General features: G+C 35.9%; 1 protein-coding gene across 5 annotated transcripts in view; it reads left to right on the forward strand.

Annotated features, from left to right (window-relative positions):
* The window catches only part of Zc3h12b (zinc finger CCCH-type containing 12B), a 200,762-nt gene that overhangs the window by 38,625 nt on the left and 137,282 nt on the right, over positions 1–24,855 (forward strand). For 3 of the 5 annotated variants that reach the window (XM_057759264.1, XM_057759268.1, XM_057759269.1), the window contains one exon: positions 3,539–3,613. The gene's annotated coding sequence lies outside the window, so the exon portion shown is untranslated. Of the gene's footprint in view, positions 1–3,538; positions 3,614–3,886; positions 3,948–5,280; positions 5,368–24,855 lie in introns of all 5 variants that reach the window. The other 2 variants (XM_057759265.1, XM_057759267.1) reach the window with 2 other exon arrangements.

The following is a 24,855-nucleotide window of genomic DNA, read 5'->3' on the forward strand; positions in this document are numbered from 1 at the left end:
CAGGGATAGCTTTCTTCACATTTCTTTCTTTGTTTTTTGAGACAGGGTTTCTCTTTAGCTTTGGAACCTGTCCTGAAACTAGCTCTTGTTGACCAGACTGACCTTGAACTCAAAGATCAGCCGACCTTCCCCCCTCCCCCCCCCCAGTGCTGGGATTAAAGGTGTGCACCACCACCCACCACTGCCGACTTCATTCACATTTCTAATTCTAGGAGATGCAGTCTCACAGCAGGCACTGTGTTCCAAGTAACCTTATGGACTGAAAAGATTGTATTTATATGTGTAGCACTATATACACATATATGCCTGGTGTGTGTGTGTGTGTGTATCTGTGTGTAAAACAACTATTAAAGAAAAAGACCAGAGACCATGTATTTGAGACAGAGAGCAAGTGTGGGGGAGAGGGGAGGTATGGAAGGAGTAGGAGGGAAGAAAGGTAAAGGGGAAATTATATAATGATATTTTAATTTAAAAAATATGAGATGTACAAATTAAAGAATTTTGTAGGAGTCAGTATGAAGAAAAATTGGAGTTTATAAAATAAAGCTTTTAATCTACATTTAGGTACAAGCATTTAAAAGGGGGAAGAGTGTCGGGGGGGTCCGATGCACCAACATAAACTACTTTTCCCTCTCTGTACGGCACGGAGGCATGCAGGAATAATTAAGACACAGTTCACACAGCAATATCAGAAGGGAGTCTCGGGCTTCATTCAAATCCTAAAGATCGTCCATCCGTGTTTATTATCCAAACACCTTTTATCCCCCAAGGTGAACTAAGGTGGACGTTCTTTAACATTCTGTTTCCAGGTAGCAGGACTACCTCTGCAGCTGGGTTGCTAGCTTGGAATTAACACCTCTTCTCAGGCGATCTACATAATTACAAAAGAAAAGGAGCAGCATAACCTGGGCTTTTGTTAGGGTAGCAACAGCCTGTCTGGCAGGGTACATTACTGTTCTGGATACCAACCATGGCCCAAGAACTTGGCTGTCACACCATGTAGAAATGTGGGCCGACAGAAGAGACCTCTGAAAAAAACAGCAATAGAGAGACTTGCATTTAAGTAACAATTAAGTAACAAGTAACTATGTATATGATTTTGATGGCTATTGAAGTTACATTGTTCAGAATGTTTAAAAGTAAGTTAAAGTTTGGCCTAATTTTCCCTACTCTCTGGCCACTATAGACTAATAAAAGCTTGCAAATTTATCAGGTTTTCATTCCTGGAGTGAATGAATGACTATTATCCAATATTGTAAAGGGGGCCCTTAAGATGCTCATTAAGTATTGTGCAACATGATAATGACCCTGAATTATGTTGGTGGACTTTAATGTCATCACAGCAGCCACTAGATGAGGGAGACAGAGGAAGTTGGGCCAGAAAAACCAACAATGTAACTGTTAACAGTCTGACGAGCAAGACTCACTCTGCTATTCCTCCATTAAAACATAAGTAATAGGAAAAGTAGAGAAAGGAGATTTTAGTCAAAGTGGCTGCATTGGGAAGAGAAACAAATAGAAGGTCCAGTGAACTCCCAGTCAATCTTCAGGGTACTGGAATGAGATTTTCCTTTACCTAGGGGGTAAGAGGTATGCATAATTAGATAGTCTTGATGAAAGTGTGACCTTTCTCACTACCTTTGTTTGATCTCATTTGTCTTGCAAAGTGGTATGATAAATTATCAGAGATTTGTGTAATATCTCCCAGGGAGAGAAGTGACTTCTCTTGTTGTCACCAGGGCTTCCCTTTTCCTAGCATGGACTTACTGGAGAAATTTTAATTCCTTGGAGCTCATTGTTTCAATAGTCTGATACCCAAAATGAAGAGCACAAGTGTCCCTCTTTAGAGTATCTTCTCCTGCTATTTAAATGATGGTTAAATGATCAAACTGGTCAAATGATGACTTCAACATGGCTTTGAGAGTGTCACAAGCTAAGAGTGCAGCTTCAAAACTTGAAACTGTGGAGCAAATGTCACCCTGCTGATACATTGATTTTTTTCCTAAGTGACATTGATTTTTAGCTTCTACCTTCCTCCAAAGTGAGAGGATGTTTGTTATTTTAAGCCAGCAACTCTGTGGTAACTTATTTTAGAAGCCACAGGAAAATTATGTGGATCAGATTGTTACTGGAGTTAGGGTCAGAGCCTATACTGTTAGCCTTAACAAGCCAAGCTCAATCATCTGTCCTTGATAGACCAAATAACACAGTCAAATTAATAATAAAAGGCAGAGAAAAATAGAGGTATATTTATTCAGTGGGGACCATATTTGGAAGAGGGACAGAGATTCAGTGGTTCCCACAAATCTTCAGGGTCCCAACATGAGGGTAAAGCTTAAATAGAAGACAAGATAAATGCATAACTAACGACTCCTCCCAAAGTGTGTATGTCCTGCCCACCACCATTTTAGCTCTAATCTCCACTAGGTCAGTCTCTCCTGCAATGTCATTGACCAGTTGTCAGTCTTTCCTGGAGATAAGTTCCTCCTCTGTTGGGCCCTAGGGCTTTAGCCCTTTTCTCTTTTTAGTGTGAGGATCCTAAGGAAACTGTAATTTCTTGGGTCTGTTATTTCAATAATTTGTTGGTCCAAGGGAGGGCCACAGATTTTCTTTAAAATATCCTCATTTCTTCCATTCAGGCCAGTAACATCTTTCATCTTGTTAACTTTAGCCATTATCATAGCCTGTCAAAATGGTAGAGGAAAAATGGAATAACGTTGGTTTAGGACACTAACAATGCAGTTCTGTCTTAATTTGCTTTCTATTGCTATGATAAAGACCATGACTAAATGTAAATTGGGGAGGCTTATTTTGCCTTACAACTTACATTCCCTCATTTAGGGACATCAGAGCAGGAACCTAGAGATGGGAACTGAAGCAGAGGCCATAAAGGAAAACTTCTTACTGGCTTGTTCCTCATCAATTGTTCGGCCTGATTTCTTATACAAGCCAGAGGTAGCATCACATACAATGGGCTGGGACCTCCCATATCAGTCATTAATCATGAATATCCCCCTGTAGTCTTGTGTATGGACCAATATAGTGGATGCATTTTCTCAGTTGAATTTCCCTTTTCTCGGATGACCTTGTTTTATATCAAGGCAACAGAAAATTTAACCAGTACAAGTTAGATCACGTAAATCAGATTTAACCTTAAAGTGGAACTTCAGATAAAATCATTCCAGGTATGAATTAACTTTGGAAACATTGTTCATTGATGCTGTACAATAGGTATATGAGGGCTAGAGTGATGGCTCAGCCATTAAAGGCTAGGCTTACTACCAAAAATAGATTCTTAAAGTACAGTACACTTCTTCCAACAAACTATCTGGAGATTGAGGTTGCACCTTGAATGTGATCTGTCCCCCAGACACTCCCATTTAACAATTTGGTTTCCAGGTGTTCATAGTGTTTTTAGAGGGTTGAAGAACCTTTAGGAGACAGAAAAATGCTTAGAAATGGGTTCTTGAGGATGGAATTTGGGTTTTATGGCCTGATGACATTTTTTAAAAATCTGCTTTCTGTTTCTTGACTTCAGATGCAATGTGACCAAACATCTCACGGTCCTGCTGCCGCATCTTCACTGCCATTATGGACTGCATCCACTCAAATTGTAAGCAAAACTAAGTGCTCTCTTAGAAGGTATTGTGTCACCGAAATGAGAAAAGTAACTAAGACATACCAGTCCCCCTCCATCCCTCCCTCCCTTCCTTCCCAGACTAACCTTAAATATATTATGACCTAGCTCAAGGTGACATTAAACTTGAATCTGAGTGCTAGCATTAGATTTGTTGTATGTGGCCCAGATGACAAAGGCTTTCTAGTCTTTCTCTGAAACTGACCTTTTAACAAATACGTTGTTACAAGGTAGTGTAATTTTTGTCAGTTCCAGTTGCAGTGTCTGAATAATGGAAGATGTAATTACCAACACACTTGCCATTTGAACTGTAAGTACAGTTTCCATTTTGTAGAACCTAATAGCACATTGTTAACAATCCATTTTGTATAACCTAATAGCACATTGTCAACAATCCTTTTGGCTGTGTTTGCCCACCTTGCAGTCCTATGTGGCTTTTTCTTTCACCTTCAATAGACTGACTTGATTCTAGGTCACCAACTTTGTTTTCTTTTGATTTTTCATTTTTAGATATTGAGAACTACCATCTGAATATCTATCAGGTGATGTTCTTTAGAGTATCTCCCCCCTTTATAACACTTTACAAATAATCCCATTTTATAGGTGAGAAACCTGAGGGTCAGAGTAAGTGAAATCTCCAAGATTATATAATCAACATCTGGTGTTTGTCACTTAAAATTTGGAGTGGAGATGCAAGTGTGGAAGATGTACATTCTGAGAAATGTATCTTTAGTCAATTTCATTATTATTTAAATGTCACATAGCATACTTATGCAAGCCAAAGTTATATGGATCAATGCAGTTCAGAGACACAGCAAACACGAAATGTGTGAAACAGCTGCTTGAATGAGCACAGTGTTTCCTACTGATTGTTTTACATAAGTAGAAAGAGTACACTCTAAAGTAACAAGTGATAATGAGTGATCCAGTAATGGTGCTGTTTGTTTTTATTTTAATTATATACTGTACAGAATTGTTTATGCTGTATTTTATAGGTTTTCCAGCACAACAATTAACTGGGTATCACATTAAAAAGTCAGTTTGACTTTAAAATTCTTTATGAAAATCGTAACTTGATTAGATCTTGACATGTAATTTGATACTTTTACAGAATAAAGAAGAATGATGGTTGCTGTATATATGTTTTCATTATGACCCAAACTAATCACTATTTCATGAATTATCGTTTATATAAAAAGGAGCAATGAACAGAGCAACTGTGATTATTCAAAACATAAACAGGTTACAGACTTCTTTCTAAAAACTCAATGAGATGAATCTCTTAGTTCATGGCAAACAGTTGATAATATATGTGACCAATGATAAAATTTAAGTTTTCTGATTAAAATTAGAACTTTGTGAAATGTTTCCTTTACAATAAACTGCATAGCTTCTTGATGATATCATTCAGTAATATTGAAATGAAGGCTTTATTTTTAAATTGTGCAATGAAATGGGAAGGTCCACACAACTCAGTGGGTTAATATAAATGCTTAAAACATGGTATTGTGGAATTATGCATGTACAAAAATGACGTTCAAAGTTGGGACTTCTCGTTTCTGTCTTAGCATGCAAATAGCTTAGGAATTATATAACCCCATTCTAAACAATTAAGAAAACTGAAAAACAACAATCTTTCTTAGATATAGCAGAGAACTGACATGCTGTTGAAAACCACTGAGCCATGGGTTGAACTAATGGGGCAAATATAGAGACTCACATCTTAGCAGGTAAGAGACCTTCAAGCAGAACCTTTGTAGGACTCAATAGTTGTGAAGAAAACCTGAATCAGGTGTCTATAATGAAGGTCCCAAAAAATGGGAGAGAAAAGAGCTTAAGGTTGAGTATATGTTAGAAACTTCCGGAAGTAGAAAGCAAAAGGACAACAAAACAAACTTAACAACCCCAAATCCCCAAACTTGGAAACTTTGTAGCATAGAAAGAAAATCCAGGAACTGTGAGGCAGCTAAAACCGGGTAATGTATGCCATATGTGAGTGTTAAAAGGTGAAAAATGAAGATATTTGAAGCAAAAATGACTGTGAATTTCTTCAAGTTATTATCAGATACCAAATCACAGATGTGGGGAGCTCAACTAAATGCCCAAACAGATGGTAGAACAACAGATGAAACCAAGTCAAACCAAATGAAATTAAAGCTAAGTGTATCATAAAAAAACCACAGAAGACCAAAGGAAAGGAAAAAATATTGAAATAAATCAGAGGAAAAAATAGACTTACTCATATTTGACTTCCCAGAAAACATGAAAGCAGGAAGAAGATACAATACAATTTAAAAATTGAGAGATCTAACCCACATCAAACTAGACTCCTCTGCCCCCAAAATTATTTTTTAAAAGTGAAGGAAAAAATTTCCCAAACAAGCAGAAATTAAAGGAGTTTGTTGCTAGTAGCCCTGCCCTGTAGGAAAAAAAAAAATAGAAGCTTCTTTAGGGAACTGACCACTTAACTAAATAAAAAGCAAGAGCAGATAGCTATACCAAGAAACACCACAAATGTTGTAATTCTAGATGCCTAGACCTAATGAAGATATGAAGAAATGTCTCAAAACCAGGAACAGACAGTTTAATGACATAAGGAAAACAATTTAAGATATGAAAGTAGAATTAAACAAAGAAATAGAATTCCTAATAAAAGCCAAACTGAAATCAACTCGAAATTAGAAACTCAGGAAATCAAACAAAAAACTCATAAGTAAGCCTCACTAACAGATTAAAAGACATAGAAGAGTACATGTTGGGTCCTTAGCATGAGGTAGATGAAATGGATGGTTCAGTAAAAGTAAATTTTAAAACTAAAAATAAATTTAGGCACAAAATATCCAGGAAATCTGAGACAATAGGAATAAACCCAAAACCCCTATAAAAAACAGGTCTAGAAGAATAGGATATCAAGATCAAAGGCACAGAAAAATATTTAATTATTATTTTTTTAATTTTATTTTTTGGGGATTATAATAAAATTATAACATTTCCCTTTTACTCCCTCCAAACCATCCAATGCAATGCCCCGCTCCTGCCATCAAATTTATGGTGTCTTTTTTCACTGATTGACAATATTTCTCCTATTTAAAGAAAGAGATGTCTATCAAGTTACAAGAGGCAAACAGAACACCAGATGAACAGAACCAGAAAAGAAACTCTATACTTCACATAATAATCAAACTTTAAATGTAATGAACAAAAAAGGATATTAAAAGATATAAGGGAAAAGACTAAGTCAAATATAAACTGAGTCAAAATATAAATATAAGACTAAATCAAAATATAAATATAGAACAACACCTGGCTTTTTAAATGAAGATTCAGAAAGATAGAAGGGCCTGAACAGATGGCATACAAGCCCTGAAAGACCACAGGTGCCAGTCCAGAATCTTATACCCAGAAAAACTATGAATGATAATTAACTGAAAAGAAAAAAATTTATGATGAGAACAAATTTAAGCATTTTCTTCCACCAATCCAGATCTTTAGAAGACAATGGAATGAAAACCAGGCTGAAGAGAAAGTCAGCCTTAAAAAATGCAAAAAAAAAAAAGTTTATCATAAAAGGGGAACAATGCCAAAGTAAAATAATAGGAATTAGTAAAAAAAAAAAAAAAAGTTGAATAATAGCTCTCAATAAATTGCCTCAATTTCTCAATTTAAAAAGATATGGATTAATAGACTGGATTAGAAAACAATATCCATCTTCCTGCTGAATCCAAGAAACATACCTCACCATAATGAACTGTTATCACCTTAGGGTGAAAGGGTAGAAAAAGGCATTCTAGGCAAATGGAACCAAGAAGCAAGCAGGCAAAGTTATTTTGATATCTGACAAAATAGACTTTAAACCAAAACTGATCAAAAGAGATAGGGATGGACACTACAAATTAATCAAAGGAAAAATCCACAAAGAGAATAATACACTTCTAAATATTTATGCACTGAATAGAAAGAAACCCAGCATCATTAAAACAGCAAACATTGCTATATCTAAAGGTACATGTTGACCCCAACAAGGTGATAGTGGGTGACTTCAATAACCTACTCTCTCCTTAGACAGATAATCCATACAAAAGCTAAACAGAGAAATGCTTAATTTAAATTTCATCATAAATCAAATGGACCTAGCAGATATTTAGAGAACATTTCATATGAACACAAAAGAATATAGCTTCTTCTTAGCAGCTATTGCAACAAAATTGACCAGATATTGGGCCACAAATTAAGTCTTGTCAGATAAATAAAATTGAAATAACACCATACTTCCTACAGTGTATTAAAGCTGGATATCAACAACAGGAAGCCTACAAATCATGGAAACTAAACAACTCACAACTGAGTAAAAAATGTGTCACGATATAATTGAAGAAGTTAAAAACTTTTAGACTTGAATGAAAATGAAACTCAACATGTCCAAACCTATGGGACTCAATGACGGCAGTTTTTTGTTTTTTGTTTTTTGTTTTTTTTTGAGTCAAACTTATGGCACATACATAAAAACTGGAGAGATCTCATATTAATTACTTAAAGATACATTTGAAAGTTTTAGAAAAACTAGAAGAAATAATACCGAAATGGAGTAGATGGGAATAAATTATTAAACTTACAGCCGAAATCAATAAAATAGAAACAACAATCAAAAAATATTATAAAGAATCAATGAAACAAAGAGTTAATTCTTTGAGAACTATCAACAAGATCAACACACATTTAGCAAATTAACCAAAAGAGAGATTCTACATTAGTAATACTATGTATGAAAAGGGAGTTCAGTTCTTATAACAGACATTAAGGAAATTCATAGAGTCATAAGGACATATTTTAAAACCTGTATTCCACCAAACTGGAAAACATTTTTTTTTTTAAAAAAAAAAGCATCTGATAGATTTCTTGATATATATGACTTACCATAATACCAAAGTTAAATCATTGTGAAATAAACAATCTAAACAGACCCATAACTCCAATAGAAATAGAAGCAAAAAATTAACATTTTCTAACAACAAAATAGCCCAGGGCATGATTGACTCAGTACAAAATTAAGATAGACCATCACAGAACTAATGCCAACACTCCTCACATTATTCTGTATTAGAAACCAGGAGAATACTTAAAAATTATTTTCCTGAAGCCACTATTACTCTATGTTGCATAGAGAGGGGTCCCTTTTGTTCTGACCGTCCGGCTAGCTTTCACCTGCAATAACCACACAGAAATTATATTAATTAAATTACTGCCTGGCCCATTATCTCTAGTCTCTTACTGGCTAACTCTTACATATTAATTTAACCCATCTCCATTAATCTGTGTATCGCCACATGACTGTGGCTTACCAGCACGATTCTAACCAGCGTCTGTCTCAGGCAGGAGATCCATAGCATCTGCCACTCTGCCCTTCTTCCCAGCATTCAGTTCTGTCTACTCTGCCTACCTAAGTTCTGTCCTATCAACTAAGCCAAGGAAGTTTCTTTATTCAACCATGAAAGCAACACATAAACAGAAGGATCTCCTATACCAACTCTAATTTAGCAACTCACAATAGGACTCAACAACAACAAAGAGAAATTGTGTATCAATATTCCTTATGAACATAGATGCAAAAATTCTCAAGAAAATACTGAATGGAAGAATCCCTACTGTATGAACTGGCTTTTTGGAGCCCAGTTTCTGTGGAGGAATGACTTGCTCAGCTTAGATGGTGGTGGGCTTGCCTCAGTGTGACAGACTTTGTTGACTCCCCACGCGAGGTCTTACCCTCTCTGTCTTAAGAGTGGATGAAGGGTAGAGTGGGGGAAGTGGGAGTAGGGGAGGGAGAGGAAACTGGGATTTGTATGTAAAATAAAAAAATTGTTTAAAAAAGATCATCCAGCCGGGCGGTGGTGGCGCACGCCTTTAATCCCAGCACTCGGGAGGCAGAGGCAGGTGGATCTCTGGGAGTTCGAGGCCAGCCTGGTCTACAGGAGCTAGTTCCAGGACAGGCTCCAAAGCTACAGAGAAACCCTGTCTTGAAAAACAAAAACAAACAAAAAAAAAAAACAAAAACAAACAAACAAAAAAAGATCATCCACCATTATCAAGTAGTCTTCATCTTAGAGATGCAAGGATGGTTCATCATATGTAAATTAATAAATGTATCCACCATTTAAACAGACTGAAAGGAAAAAAACCCACATAGTCATCTAATTAGATGCAGAAAAGACCTTTCACAAAAATCTTAACACTCCTTCATGGTAAAAATCCTGAAGACATTAGGGATACAAGGGGCATACACAAAAATAATAAAGGCAATTTACAGCAAATATATAGCCAACATCAGTTAAAATGGAGAGAAACTCAAAGTAATTTCACTAAAATCAGAAACAAGGCAAAGTTGTTCACTCTCTCCATACCTGTTTAGTATAGTACTTGAATTCTTAGCTACAATAGTAAGACAACTGAAGGAAATCAAGAGACTACAATAAGAAGGAAAAAAGTCGAAGTAGCTTTATTTACAGATGATATGATTTTTTTTTTCCTTTTTTTGGTTTTTCGAGACAGGGTTTCTCTGTGGTTTTGGAGCCTGTCCTGGAACTAGCTCTTGTAGACCAGGCTGGTCTTGAACTCACAGAGATCCGCCTGCCTCTTGCCTCCCAAGTGCTGGGATTAAAGGCGTGCGCCACCACCGCCCGGCTCAGATGATATGATTGTCTACATAAATGACCCAAAAATTTTTACCAGGAAACTTGTACTTTGATTGATCATACTTTTAGAAAAGTAGTTGATCATACTTTCAGAAAAGTAAGATGATACAAAATTAATACAAATATATAGCTTTCCTGTATGCAAATGACAACATACCAAAGGAAAAAATTAGAGAAACGTACCTTTAACAATAACCTTAAAAATAAAATAAAACTTCTTGGAATAACTCTAACCAAGCAAGACTTGGAAAATAAAAATTTTAAGATATCAAAGAAAGAAATTGAAAAAGGCACCATAAGATAAAAAACTCTCCTATGTTTATGAACCAGTATGATTCAGAGGGTGAAAATGACCATCCTACCAAAAGAAGTCTACAGATTCAGTAAAATCTCCAAACATAATTCACAAAATTCTAACACAATTCACAGAAATTAAAAATATAATATTAAACTTGATATGGAAGTGTAGAAATCCTAGGCTAGCCAAAGCAATCCAGAATAATAAAAGGATTGGGCAGGGGTATCAACATCCTTGATTTCAAATTGTATTACAGATCTATAAAAATAAAAAAGGAATTATTTATAGACAGATATGTCTATCAATGGAATAGATTAATTCCACACATCTATGGACACCTCGCTTTTAACAATGTACCAAATATACACACTGTAGAAAAGTTAGTATCTTCAACAAATGGGGCTGGTTAAACTGGATGATTGTACATAGAATACAAATAGATCTATTTTTATTACCGTGTACAAAACTCAATTCCAAATGGGCAATGCCCTCAACATAAGGTCAGATACCCTAAATCTTATAGGAGAGAAAGTGAGGAATAGTTTTAAACTCATTGGCACAGGAAAGGACTTTCTGAGCAGGACACCCATAGCATAGTTATGACTAACAATTAAAAGTAAAACTTCATGAAGCTGAAAATCCTCTGTGCAGCAAAGGACACCATCATTCAGGCAAAGCATCAGCCCACGGAATGGAAAATATCTTTATCAATTGTACATCTGATAGAGAGCTTGAGTCTAGAGCATATAAAACTGAACATTAGAACTGTATAATATTAGAACATTAGAATATATAAAGAGCTTAACTGAACATTAAGAAAACAAATGACTCAATTAAAAATGGGGTACAGAATTAAACAGAGAGTTCTTAGAAGATGAAACACAAATAACTAAAAAAAAAACACTTAAAGAAACATTCAACATTATTAGCCATCAGGGAAATTAAAATTAAAGCTACTTTGATATTTTTATCTTACAACATTCAAAATGGACAAGATCAATAAAACAAATGACAGCACATGCTGGTGAAGATGAGGAGAAAGGGAAACACTCATCCATAGCTAGTGTGAGTGCAAATTTGTATAGCTACTATGCAAATCATTGTGGAGTTTCCTCAAAATGTAAGCAATTGATCTACCAAACAGACTAATTTTGTTTCTTTATTTTGTTTGGTTTTTCTTCTAAATTTGATTTTGTTTGAGGGAGAGGTTACAAGGTCAGAGGGCAGATGTGAGGGACAGGGGTATAAGTGGGAACAGAATACATAATATGAAATTCACAAAGAATCAATGAAAGTAAAAAAAGCAAATAGATCTACCACAAGATCTAACTATCACATTCTTGGACATATCCCCAAAGAACTCTCCATCCTACTACAGAAATAGTTGCTCAGTCATGTTCATTGCAGTTCTATTATAATAGTGAGAAATTAAAAATAACCTGGATGTCCATCAACTGATGAATGGATAGTGAAAATTTGGTACATTTATACAATGTAATATTATTCAGATGCTAAGAAAAATAAAATTATGAAATTTGAAGGTAAATGGGTGGGCCTAGAAAAGAATATATCGAGTGAGGTAACACCGGTCAGAAAGTTAAATATTTGCATGTTTTTCTTGTATGTGCATATTAGCATTTAAGTTTAGATTTAATTTAGAACTATCGCATGTGTTAGGTAGCCTGTAAGTACCAGGGGAAAAATAAGGGGGCTTTCAAGTGAAAATAGAAATACAGCATTATTAAGAGATAAATGGAAAACTAGAATGGTAGGATTAAGTGAGGAGGGGCATGGGAGAATAAGGTAAAGGGGGAATATTGGGAGGGACACCTAATACTAAAGTCCTTTTGAAAAACATATGGAAACCTACTTTAGAAGCTTCCTAAATAGATACATATATGAATGTAGTTTAAATATAGTTACCATATAATGGGGGTAGACTGTGCTCCAGATATTCATTTTATTCTACCAAGTAAAACACCCAATGCGCTAGGAATGAGCTTGTTTGTCCTGGCTGCCCAGAACCAAAATAACCACACAGAAACTATATTATTTAAAACACTGCTTGGCCCCTTAGCTCTAGCTTCTTATTGGCTAACTCTAACATCTTAATTTAACCCATCTCCATGCATAACTACGAGGTTGTAGCCTACCAGCAAAGTTTCAGCACGTCTATCTCTGGCGGCTCCATAGCATCTCTCTAACTCTGTCCTTCTTCCTCCCAGCATTCAGTCCAGTCCTCCCCACCTACCTAAGTTCTGCCCTATCAATAGACCAATTCAGTTTCTTTATTCATTAATGGTGATCACAGCACACAGAGGGGACTCCCACATCAACATCATACTTAGTCTTTGGCTGAAGGGTTCCCAGAGAACCTCCAAAACATAATAGGCTATCACTTGATGGTAAAACCCTATTGCTGATGCTAACTAACACTTATGTCTTTGAACATAGAGAGGTCCATCTGGTGCCTAACTAGAAGTTTCACTCCTGCCGACTAGAGTTCATGGTACTGGAAGGTATTAGGCATGCTACTAGAGCAGTACATCAATCATCAATATTTCCCAGCTACAAACCCTGTGACCTATACCAGTGACCTGCCTGCAAGATATACTGGTGCAATAGTGACACAAATGTTATGGCCTTTTTAAAAATTGGATTTAAGGCCCACTCCATGAGATAGAAGACATACCTGATGCTGGTAAAATAGCCAAGAAGCTGAGACTAGATAGGTCACAGGCCTTGGGGAAAACCTACTACTGTTAATTTCTTCCAATTTTTTTTTTTTGCCTTTTTCTTCACTTCTTTAAGAGAACTTTTGATTTCTTCTTTAAGGACCTCTATCATCTTCATAAAGTTATTTTTAAGGTTGTTTTCTTCTGCTTCGCCTGTGTTAGGATGCTTAGGTCTTGCTGTTGTGGAAGCACTAGTTTCTGGTGTTGTTGTATTGCTCTTGATGTTGTTGAATGTACTCTTACACTGCCATCTTCCCATCTCTTCCTCCAATGGGTGCAGGTGGAGCCTGGGCTTCGGGGGTCCTTCTTCCTCCAGTTGGTGCAGGTAGGGCCTGTGGCTTAGGTTGCTGCTCTTCCTCCAGGTGCAGTTGGGGCTTGTGGCTTTCGTGATTGTTCCTCCAGGTACAGGCAGGGCCTCCAGTAGTTACTCCTCCCCGTGAATGTGGAGTCTTGGCTCCGGTGGGGGGTGGTTGGGGTTGTGGGGAGGTTACTACCAGGTCTCTGGGACTTCGGTGGGTAGGAGTGAGGCTTGGGATGTACCACCAGGAGCTAGGGCCTAGAGAGCTGAACCCTCTAGCCAGGAGCCCAAACACTAACCTTTTCCAGGTGCAGGCAGGGTCTTGGCTCTGGTCCTACTATTTTATTCTGTTAAAGGAACATAGCAATAAAATGGCTCCTAATGACATATTGCTATACCTGTAAGTAAGTGCAACATAAAACCTCATTATAGAGAAGCTCTTTTTCAGTAGATGGTGATTAATACAGAGCTCCACAACTGGACAATTGGCTGAGAGTGAAAGACTAGAGAACTTAGTCCTAAATGGATGTCTTTTTTTTTTTTAATTTATTAGATTTTTTTTTTTTTAAAAAAATACCAATCCAAATTCCCACTCCCTCTTCTCCTCCCAGTTCATCCACACACCCTCCCACCCCAACCCCTCTAATCCTAAGAAAGGATAAGGCACATTCCTTTGTGGAAGGTCTTTATCATACTCCTCCCCTCAAGCTTCAGTGATCTAGGAGGAAGAGGAGGCAGAAAGATTTTAAGAGCCAGAAGTGGTGGATGATTCCAAGGAAACAGCATCTTCCAGACACAGCAGGATTGATACACATATTAACTCACAAAGACTGTAACACCATGCATAAGACCTGCACAGGTTCAAAGAAGACAAAATCCCAGTGCTAAGAAGGGGAAGTGGGCACAAAATCCCCCTAACCAAGAAACTGTTGTGACATTGTATTTATCAACCATAATCCAAGGCAGATTCTTGCTCAGGGGTTCTTGTCCAACATAAAACAGACTCCACGTTTGTTTTTTCTGCTTTATTTTTGTATTCTCATTTTAGTTTTTGTTTTGACTTTTTAAATACTTTTTTAGAGATATAGAAAGAAAGAACAATAAGTTGGCTAGGTAGTGAGATGTGGAGTACTTGGGAAGAATTGGGGAGGTGAAAGAATGTGATGAAATATACTGTCAGAAACTTTTTTAACCCAATAAATCCTAAAAATGGTAGTTAGCAATGTAGGAAAATACAATAACAAATGCAGAATTATTATCAGCTTCTATAAGGCTAATAGTGACAAAAACTACATAAATTAATGTTACTCAGGGTCTTCTAAAATTTTCAAGAGTGTAGAGTATTCTTAAGACCAGAATTTGAAAACCATTTGCATTTCTAGACATCCAACTCTTATTTGATAAGCATATATTGTTTGTCTATACATTAGTTGTTAAAATTATTGAAGAAGGCAGGGAAAGAATGGATCCCTCACTGATGTTTCTCTGGATAGATTGCACCAAGTTGCTTTAAGTTTGTTGTTTTAGTCACTTACTTGTATTTTACCCATTCTAAATAAACTAGTGTATTGTGAGAAATGTGTCAAATATCTAACTGAACAAGATGTGCCATATCTCTGCCTTGCATTTTCTCTTTCAATCTAATAATCCAATCAAAATTGTGTACTTTGACCTTACTCATTTTGTTGGATTGACAGTGGTTGTTGGTAAAACCCAGTTTCCTTTCTGTGTTATTGATAAAGCATTAACTTAATTACATTACTGACCTTTTATATTATATTCATCATTTTGAATTTTGTATAGTTTTCCCCCTTTTTCCTCCTCTTTAGAAAACTGTAACTTTATATTCACTGTTTATATATCATCCACATTTCAAAATTATAGACATTTCTTATAGCTACTATGCAGTTTGAATAAGAGTGACCTGCATAGGCTCATATATGTGAATGTTTGGTCTCTTGGTCTCTAGTTCATGGAACTTTGGAAAGGATTAGGAAGCATGTCCTTGTTGGAGTAGGTGTGGCATTGTTGAAGGATATATGTCACTGGGGATAGGCTTTGAGGTTTCAAAAGTCCACACCAGGCTCAGTTCCCCTGACCCCCTGCCTTCCACTTAAGGATCATATGTGAACTCTCAGCTCTTCCAGTGCCTTCCCTGCCTGCTGCTGTTTACCACCATGATGGTCTGGACTGTCCCCCTAGACCCAGTGAAGCTAGTGTTCTCTAGACAGAATGGGCTCCAACCCACTGTTTCTTAAAGTATTTATAGGCTGTACAGTATCATTTTGACCTTTTATGTTGTTGTTGTATTTAGCCTGTATGACTAAGGAACATGCTAAGAGGGGTTTCCATTTCTGCCTATGACTAAGGTCCATGAACAGACATGATTACAGAAGCAGAAACAATGAGGTTAGAACTATCATTTCATAACTATCTGTTTCTAACAAAGTGGGGGTGTTCATCTTATGCAGGAAGTAAGATTACAGAACCAAAACACAGCACTTATTAGTCATAGCTAAAAGTACAGTAAGAATTTTAACTCATTTTAATCTTCTTTGTAATTTCCTCATTTATCATAATGTATTTTAGTTCTCTGTTAGTCAGGTTTGTTTTACTTTCTACAGTTTGATCATTCTTAGAGAAAATTAAACAAACTAGAAGTTAAGTAATTCTGCTATTGTGTCTGATAATAAGTACTCAGAACAGTGAATATATGACCCATGTGCTTTTCGTTCTGATTATATGTATAATAAGACCTTTTATATTAATATTATTCTCTTTATGAGATTGTTTCACTTTAGGACAAGTGGTAGAGTTATTATGCTGTGACATTCTTAGTCTCATCATTTGTTGAATGTCCTCCCTTTCATCTTTTGCTCATTATATATAAGGTGTGATTTCAAACTTTAAACCATGACTCATAGTAAGAAATATATTTCACAATCTTGACTGAGTACACACGCACATGTGCAACTGAAACAGTGTGTCTTATTTCAGTCTGAGCCCAACCAAGATACAAAAATCTCCACAAGGTTTACCATTTCTCTCTCTCTCTCTCTCTCTCTCCTTCTCTGTATGTATATTTATATCTTTTTGTTCTATGAGTTATCAAGATTTTTTTAAATGTTCAAATCCTTGTAGATTGTCCTGTTTTGTCTTGTTACTGATTTCTATGTGTATTTTGTTGTATTTGCAAAACACTCTAGTATAATTTTCCTTCTTTCAATTATTTTAGGTTTGTTTCTAGTCTGTCTTGGTACATATTTTGTTGGCACTTCAAAAGGATATGTATTCTTCTGTGTACATTTGTGATAGTCTGAAAATAAAAGCAATTAGTTCCTGTTGGTTAATGATGTTCTTGAGTTCTCCTATGTCTTTATTTTGCAATTATTCTATTACTTATTGAGAGAGCTTTGTTGAAGATTTTACCAATAGCTGTTATTTTTCCTTTTAGTTATACCATTGTTTATTTCATATATTTTTCCATCTCTGGTCTTTGGTATATTTACATTCATAGTTGTTGTGTTTTCATGGTAAATTGACCATTTTTGCAATTATGTAATTTCTGTTCATCTTGGTATTTTTCCTGATACTTCATTTTTATCAATATTGAAAGTTGCTTTCCTTTGAATAGCTTTTTAAAAAATATTTATTTATTTATTATGTATACAATATTCTGTCTGTGTGTTGCCTGCAGGCCAAAGAGGGCACCAGACCCCATTACAGATGGTTGTGAGCCACCATGTGGTTGCTAGGAATTGAACTCAGGACCTTTGGAAGAGCAGGCAATGCTCTTAACCTCTGAGCCATCTCTCCAGCCCCTCCTTTGAATAGCTTTATGTTTACTCTTTCACCTCTTTATTTTATCTTGGATCTTATGTTTGAAGTGATTATCTTGTGGAAACCATATAAGCGGCTAATTTCTAAAATATTTTATAATCTTTTAAAAATCTCTTTTAGTTGATATGTTAATATTATTTACATTTACTAGAGCTTAAATAGTATAATTATGTTCATTAATTTCTTCCTCTTAGTGTATTCTCCATTTTTATCAATTTATACTTCCTTACCTTTCCAAGGAATGCTTGCACCAGTTTTTAGATTCTGCTAGGATCCATCTATAGTATCTTTGAGTGTTTGTCTTACAATTTTAATGGTTGTTCAAATACACTACTGTATGTAAACACAAAGTGACAATGTGTTGTTACTGTTTTGCCAATTCTACTGAAGTAACCTTTATCAACTTTTGTTTTTTAATTCTTCCATATTTATAGTTTTCTGAAATAGTTCATCTGTTCGGAAGCTGTAAAAACAATGTTATTTCTGTTTAAACTGTGAAACTTGAGTTTACCAAACTCAAGAGAAGAAAGGAAACCTATTTCTACAATTTTTTTTGCTTCCTGTTCTGTTCTTCAGAGTCCAGATTTTCTTCCTTAATAAGTTTTTTCCTTCTGCTTGAAAATGATTCTTTTAGGCTCCCCTATATTTGCTTTCAGAATCTTTGTCATAATTTTCACAAATATGTATCTTGTAAGGGACTTACTTGAATCTTTGTCAGTTTCATTAATCTACTATTTTGTGTCTCTGGCCCAAGTCAGAGTACTTGCAGCCTCTTGATTTTATTTATTATTGTCACCTTTTGTGATTCTAATAGCATGAATATTAGATGTTTTCTTGTATTCATACATTGCAGTACTCTGCTGTTTTATTATCTTGGTATTTCTCTGACTAAGTCATTTCTCTTGTTCTATTTTCCACTTTATTGACTCCCCCCACCTGTCTTCTAAATTTCAATATTGAACCCATCTGCCAAGCTATTAAGTGCTAATATTCCCATCAAGGACTGAAGAGATGGTAGTTGCTAAAGTGCTTGTTGCACAAGCGTAAAGTTCAGGGTTAGATCACTGATATCAACAAAAAAGGCAGATGCATTAGCATGTGTCTGTCACTGTCATCCTCGAAGAGGGTTCACAGCTAAAGATAGTGATTCCCTTCCCCCCAAAATCTATCAAGAGCCAGTCCTTTCAGAGGCAAAGGGTAGGTAGGGTCTCATGATCCTCTCCCTGTCTTTGATTGTTGGTAGAGATGATCTTGCCCGGTGTAGGTAACAACAGCAGAACTGAGTTAATGACTGCATTGGTTATATAGAGTATAGGGAATTGCTTTCCATAGCCCTTCACCCTGTTCTCTGACTTTTGCATGCTGCTAACCCCCTCACCTGCAGTGTTCTCTGCTCCTTAGAGGGAGTGGTATAAAATGACTTATTTAGGACTGGGCCAAATTCATTGCTTATTGGGCATCTCAGCACCTGTGTGTCTCCAGATTGACCATTGTTCATTATAAGGAGAGGCTCCTCTGATTAAGGCTGGGATTTGCTTTTGTCTACAGGAATAAGCATAGGCATTTAGATGGAAGTTTGCTGCTATGTTAATACAGTTCACCATAAGAAATGTACTCCTCCTATGGCTCTACAACCTTACCAGACCTGGCTTGTTAGCCAGGTTTAATGTACCAGGCATTGATTCTCCCACTCTGGAGTTGATCTTAAATTCATTCAGAGGGCAATTGTTTATCAACCCTAGTCAAGCTGCTATTAATAGCTCAGGGTCATCATATCTTGTTTTCCAAATGGTTTCTTTATATTCCCTTTATCCTAGTTAATTCCCTAGTTATATTGTACTACCATATCCCCAGTTTCCCCCACCTCCCTCTGTGCGCTCACAGTATTTCCTTTCTTTATACCTATGTTCTAATATTTCCCATGCCTGAAGACAGCCCTTCCCCAATTCCCTTCTTGGTTTCTTTGCTTGTACAGGTGCTCTGTGTTAGGCATACCATACTAAGAAATTGAGGCTAGGCTCTTCATATGAGAGAGGACATGTGATGTTTGTCCTTTGAGGCCTGTGCTACTGCACTTAGAATATTTTTTTCTAATCTTATTTATTTCCCTGTGGATTACAGAATTTTGCTTTTTGTACAGCTGAGTGATATTCATACACACACATATATAAACATATAAACTCTTCATAATCAGTTCATCATTACTGGGCATCTAGGCTCCCTCCATTCCCTGCTTTTTGTGAACAGCTCAACAGTAAATATGGGCATGCAGGTATACCTGTTGTAGGGTACCCAGCAATGGTAGAGCCAGGTTGTATGCTCTTTTTATCAGGTGCCTCCAAACTGATTTCCAAGGTGGCTGCACTAGTTAACATTCTTATCTGAATTTGAACTTTTTATATCTGTGGGTTCTCCTAATGAGTTCTGGAATTACAGACATGACTCGTCCATGTCTGGTTTATGTGATGTTGGGAATTCAACCATTAGTGTTTCTGGAATGTTCACTTTTTTTTTTATCTCCAGGTCTACGAAATATGAAGCAAAATAAAAACCTAGAAATATCAGTACCATGCTGTTTTTTAGCTCTTGAGATACCATTTCTGTCTTTCTTTACATTTTATAGTCACCTTTTTTGTTTCATATATAAAACTTAAGGTTCCAGTAATACTTAGCATGTGGACTAGGAAAAAGTGTGCCCAATGCATTTTTATGGGAGCAAAAATAGGACCACATGTTTTAAAACTTTATTATGTCTCAAGTTCTGTACTACAGAATCCAAAGTGTTTTGGTTTTATAGCATTAGATAGGTTTTACTAATTTGTCATGAAAATACTACTTACAAACTATTTGTAAAGCAATTAAGAATAAATAATGCAGCCTTACATTATTAATCATTTAGTTTATTTATACTTAAAACTTATTACAAATTTAGCACTTTTCTTTAGTTATAAATCCTACTGATGTAAATTAAAATTAGAAAGTTTTGTAGCGGTATTTATAATTGTTGTTATTATTTATTTATTATTGTTTTGCAACCAAGTCTTGCTGTGTCGTCATCAGGCCTGGAACTGCGGATCATCTTGTTTCTGCCTCTTGAGTACTCCAATGAGATCAGATTAGATTTTAAATAAGATTTTAAGATGAAGAATTTTAGATACTTATTAAGAGACACATAAACAAGTTATTTTAAGCTTAGATATGAGAATATTTACTTGTGATTCAAAGTGTCATCAGACTCCCTGAGTCAACTTCTTGATGGAAATCAAATCAGCTCAAAATACCAAGAATAATTGTCACATAGAGGGAAATTTATTTGCAGTAAATAAGGAAGCCATGGGAAATCACCTCCAAATCTGTGACTCCTGGAAGCTAGGCTGTAATTATTTCAGCTAGGAAGACACATTCAGACATGAAAATGGCATTGTTGCTTGTAGGCGGTAATGATTTGGCACAAGTACTATATAGCAACATGTTCCTTAATACTTATGGAAATGGGGCTTTTGTTTTTCTTAACTGCAGATTTTCGTATGTTTGACACAAATTTCACTTGAAAAAACTGGTGCACCCTCTTTAGGGTATCTTTATAGAAGATTATTTCTGAAAAAAATTAAAATATGTATAAGAAAAGCTTTGCTTTTAGCAGCTAGGGGTTCTGCATGGGAGAGTCTATGACCTACCTTCAGAGGATTACTGAACTGGAGGAAGATTCCACATCTTGCTTTCTTGAGCTGCCTATGGGGAGAAGCCTGCATCTTGCTTCCTTGGCCTGCTCCTCTTCTAATAAACCATGATGGAAAAGGAATTAGCATTGTGAGTGGTAGACAATATTTCATTACTACAGGGTTGCTTTGGGAGAACTATTTCTGATCTTGTTATGCATCTTGATATTTTTAATAGGTTCTCACTATGAAATTCTATTGTTGAGATTGATAAAATGGAAAATAATTATTAAATCTTTAGAAGCCTTTATTTTGTATTTCATGAAACTTAAATTACTCAAACACAATGGTTAATAACTTGATTTTAATTCACATCAGGAAAATATAAAATGAACCAATAACATACTATTTCCAAATATAATAACTTTCTTGAACTAAAATACTCTCGTGTGTAAATGTAATATTTATTTTTCATTTCAGAAATGTCTTTTAAATATTTAGGCATAAATTCTTAATGAAAAAACATAGATAAAATAATTTCAAGTATCTGAAACTTGAAAATAATATTGAATTCAGATTTATAGTTTCAGCAGAGATGACTCAGTGGTTAAAAGCTAATTGCTAGCCAGGTGTTGGTGGCTCACACTTTTAATCCCAGCACTCGGGAGGCAGAAGCAGGTTAATCTCTAAATTTGAGGTCAGAGGCCAGGAGTATACAGAGCGAGTTCCAGGACAGGCTCCAAAGCTACAACAGAGAAACCCTGTCTCGAAAAACCATGTGTGACTCCAATGTCGGGATCTGATGCACTCTTCTGCTCCTTTCTCTGTTAATTTTCTGTCTGACAGACATGTACAGTGGTGAGAGTGGAGTGTTGAAGTCTCCTTCTATTAGTGTGGATGGTTTAATGTGTGATTTAAGCTTTAGAAGTATTTCTTTTTAGAAGTTCTTGAGGGCACAGACGTTCAGTATTGAAATTTCCTCTTGATGGATTTTTCCTGTGACTAATATGAAATTTCCTTCTTTGTCTCTTTTGATTGATTTTAGTTTGAAGCCGATTTTGCTAGATATTAGGATAGCTACACCAGCTTGTTTCTTAGGTCCATTTGATTGGAAATTTTTTTCCTAGCCCTTCTCTGGGAGCAATGTCTATCTTTGAGGTTAAGATACGTTTTTTGCATACAGCAAAAGAATGAATTCTGTTTTCATATCCAATCTGTTAGCCTGTGTCTTTTTATGGGTGAGTTGAGTCCATTTATATTAAGGGATATTAATGACCAGTGATTGCTAGCTCCTGTTATTTTAGTTTTCATTGTTGGTGATGTTATTGTGTGTGTTTCCCTTCTCTGGGATTTGCTTCTGTGAGATCATCTATAGTCTATGTTTTTGTGGATGTAGCCAATTTCCTTGGGTTGGAGTTTTTCTTCTAGTACTTTATATAGGGCTGGGTTTGTGGCTAGGTATTGGTTAAATCTGGTTCTGTCATAGAATATCTTGTTTTGTCCGTGCATGGTGATTGAAAGTTTTGCTGAGTATAGTAGTCTAGGCTGGCATCTGTGATCTCTTAATGTCTGCATAATACTTGACCGGGACCTTCTGGCTTTCATTGTTTCCATTGAGAAGTCAGGTATAATGTTTCCAATGAGAACTCAGTGGAGGTCACTGGTTCAGACCTGCTACCTCAGAGGTCGCTGATTCACAGCCACTCCCACAGAGATCTCTGGCTCAGGCCTGCTCCCTCAGAGGTGGCTCCCTTGTACCTGCTTCTGTGGAGGTTGTTGCCTTGGGCTTGCTCAGGCTGTGGTCACTGGCACAAGGCTGCTACTATGGAGGTTGCTGCTTCAAACCTGCTCCAGCAGAGGTAGCTGGCTCAAGCCTGTTCCCACAGATGTCCCTGGGTAAGTATTTGATTCTTCTTGTGCTTCCAATCTATTGGCATATTTTAGTTGTGTCTTATAATACTTTTTTTCCTTATTACAGGTTGAGCATCCTTAATCTGCAAACCTGAAAATTGAAACTTCCAAATATAAAACTTTTTGACCTCATGTGATCAGTTACAATTAAAATGTGAATAAACTAAAAATACTATATAGAATTACATTTAGACTATCTGTACAAAGTATGTGTAAAACAAATGAAACTCATGTTTGAATCTTACCTATAAAAATATTTCATCATGCATCTAGAAATTTTCCAAAATCTGAAGACAATAATATCAAAATACTTCTTATCCCAACAATTTCCAAAAGGGGATGCTCAACTTGTAATTAATTTTTTTTTTTTTTTTTGGTTTTTCAAGATAGGGTTTCACTGTTGCTTTGGACTCTGTCCTGAAACTAGATCTTGTAGACCAAGCTGGCCTCGAACTCACAGAGATCCACCTGCCTTTGCCTCTCAAGTACTGGGATTAAAGGCATGCACCACAACCGCCCTGCTAACTTGTATTAATTTTAATGCCTCTTCTTTCATTTCTGATTTTGTTTGAGTTTTTATTCTTTTGTTTTGCCTCTTTTTTAAAAAAATGCAGTGAGAGAGCTCAGGCTAGGCTTGAACTTATAATCATCTTGCCTCAGCATCTCAAGTATTGGGATTATTGGTATGAGCCACCACTCAGAAGAAACTTTCTCTTTATTATTGTTAGTCTAGTTGAAGATTTATCTACTTTTTTATTCTTTCAAAATCATCCAAAAGAATTAGTTTTCTTGATCTTTTTTGTTGTTTTTCTTGTGTCTTCTCCATTTATTTCTACTCTGATCTTTATTAATTATTTGTATTATCTTTTTATATTCTATATTCTTTTTCTAGCTCCTTGAGGCGTAATATTAGGTGGAGTTTTTTTCTTTTCTATTTCTGGTGATTAAACCATAATATTCACACCTGATTGTATGTGCTTTAACCATTTCCAGGTTCTTGTCCTGGTGTTTTTTTCTTATTTTTTCACTTGTTTTTTGTTTATTTTTCATTCTGTGGTTCTAGCACCTTCTTTTGCAATAGCTGTTTGTTTTTATAACCTTCCTGTTATAACTTCTTTGTTGCATCTCCTATGCTTTGTTTTTCCATTTTCATTTGTGTCAAGATAGTGTTTACATCCATTTTGATTTTTTTTTACCTAGTGGTTATTTAGAAGTATATTGTCTAAATTATATGTATTTGTCATTTTTCCCACTATTATTACTCTCTTGTTTACCATCTTTCAATCTTGTCTCAGATCCTACATGTTTTCAAAGTCTCCATAGCCTGAATCTTGAGAAAGGGATTCGTCTTTCTGTTCAAAATGAGGCATTTACCTGCAATCCACTAAGTCCATATGACCTCCAATCTTGTGAGAAAATAGTATGCTGAATATCATACTTTTGATTCATCATAGCCTGACTTTTGTCTTTGAATAATTTGTTAACTTGAGTTGCTTGACTGTTCTGTGCCTATATTAGTCACCTTTTGCTAACTGTAAGAAAATGATTGGAATAATTGACTTATAAAGATTTTATTTATCTCATGGTTCAGGATGCTCCAGTTCAAGACTGGCAGATGTATAGCTTTATGGGGCTGCTTAGGGTAATAGGTAACAATGGTGAGATGAACATGGTGAAACAACCACTCTTGTCAGAAACCACAAAACAGAATGTAACTGGGAAAGTGACATCTTAGAATTTACTTTAAGGGCACACCCCAATCACTTAAAGACATCCCACCTGATTTCATAG

Source organism: Chionomys nivalis, chromosome X (genome assembly GCF_950005125.1).
Source record: "Chionomys nivalis chromosome X, mChiNiv1.1, whole genome shotgun sequence".
Taxonomy (NCBI): domain Eukaryota; kingdom Metazoa; phylum Chordata; class Mammalia; order Rodentia; family Cricetidae; genus Chionomys; species Chionomys nivalis.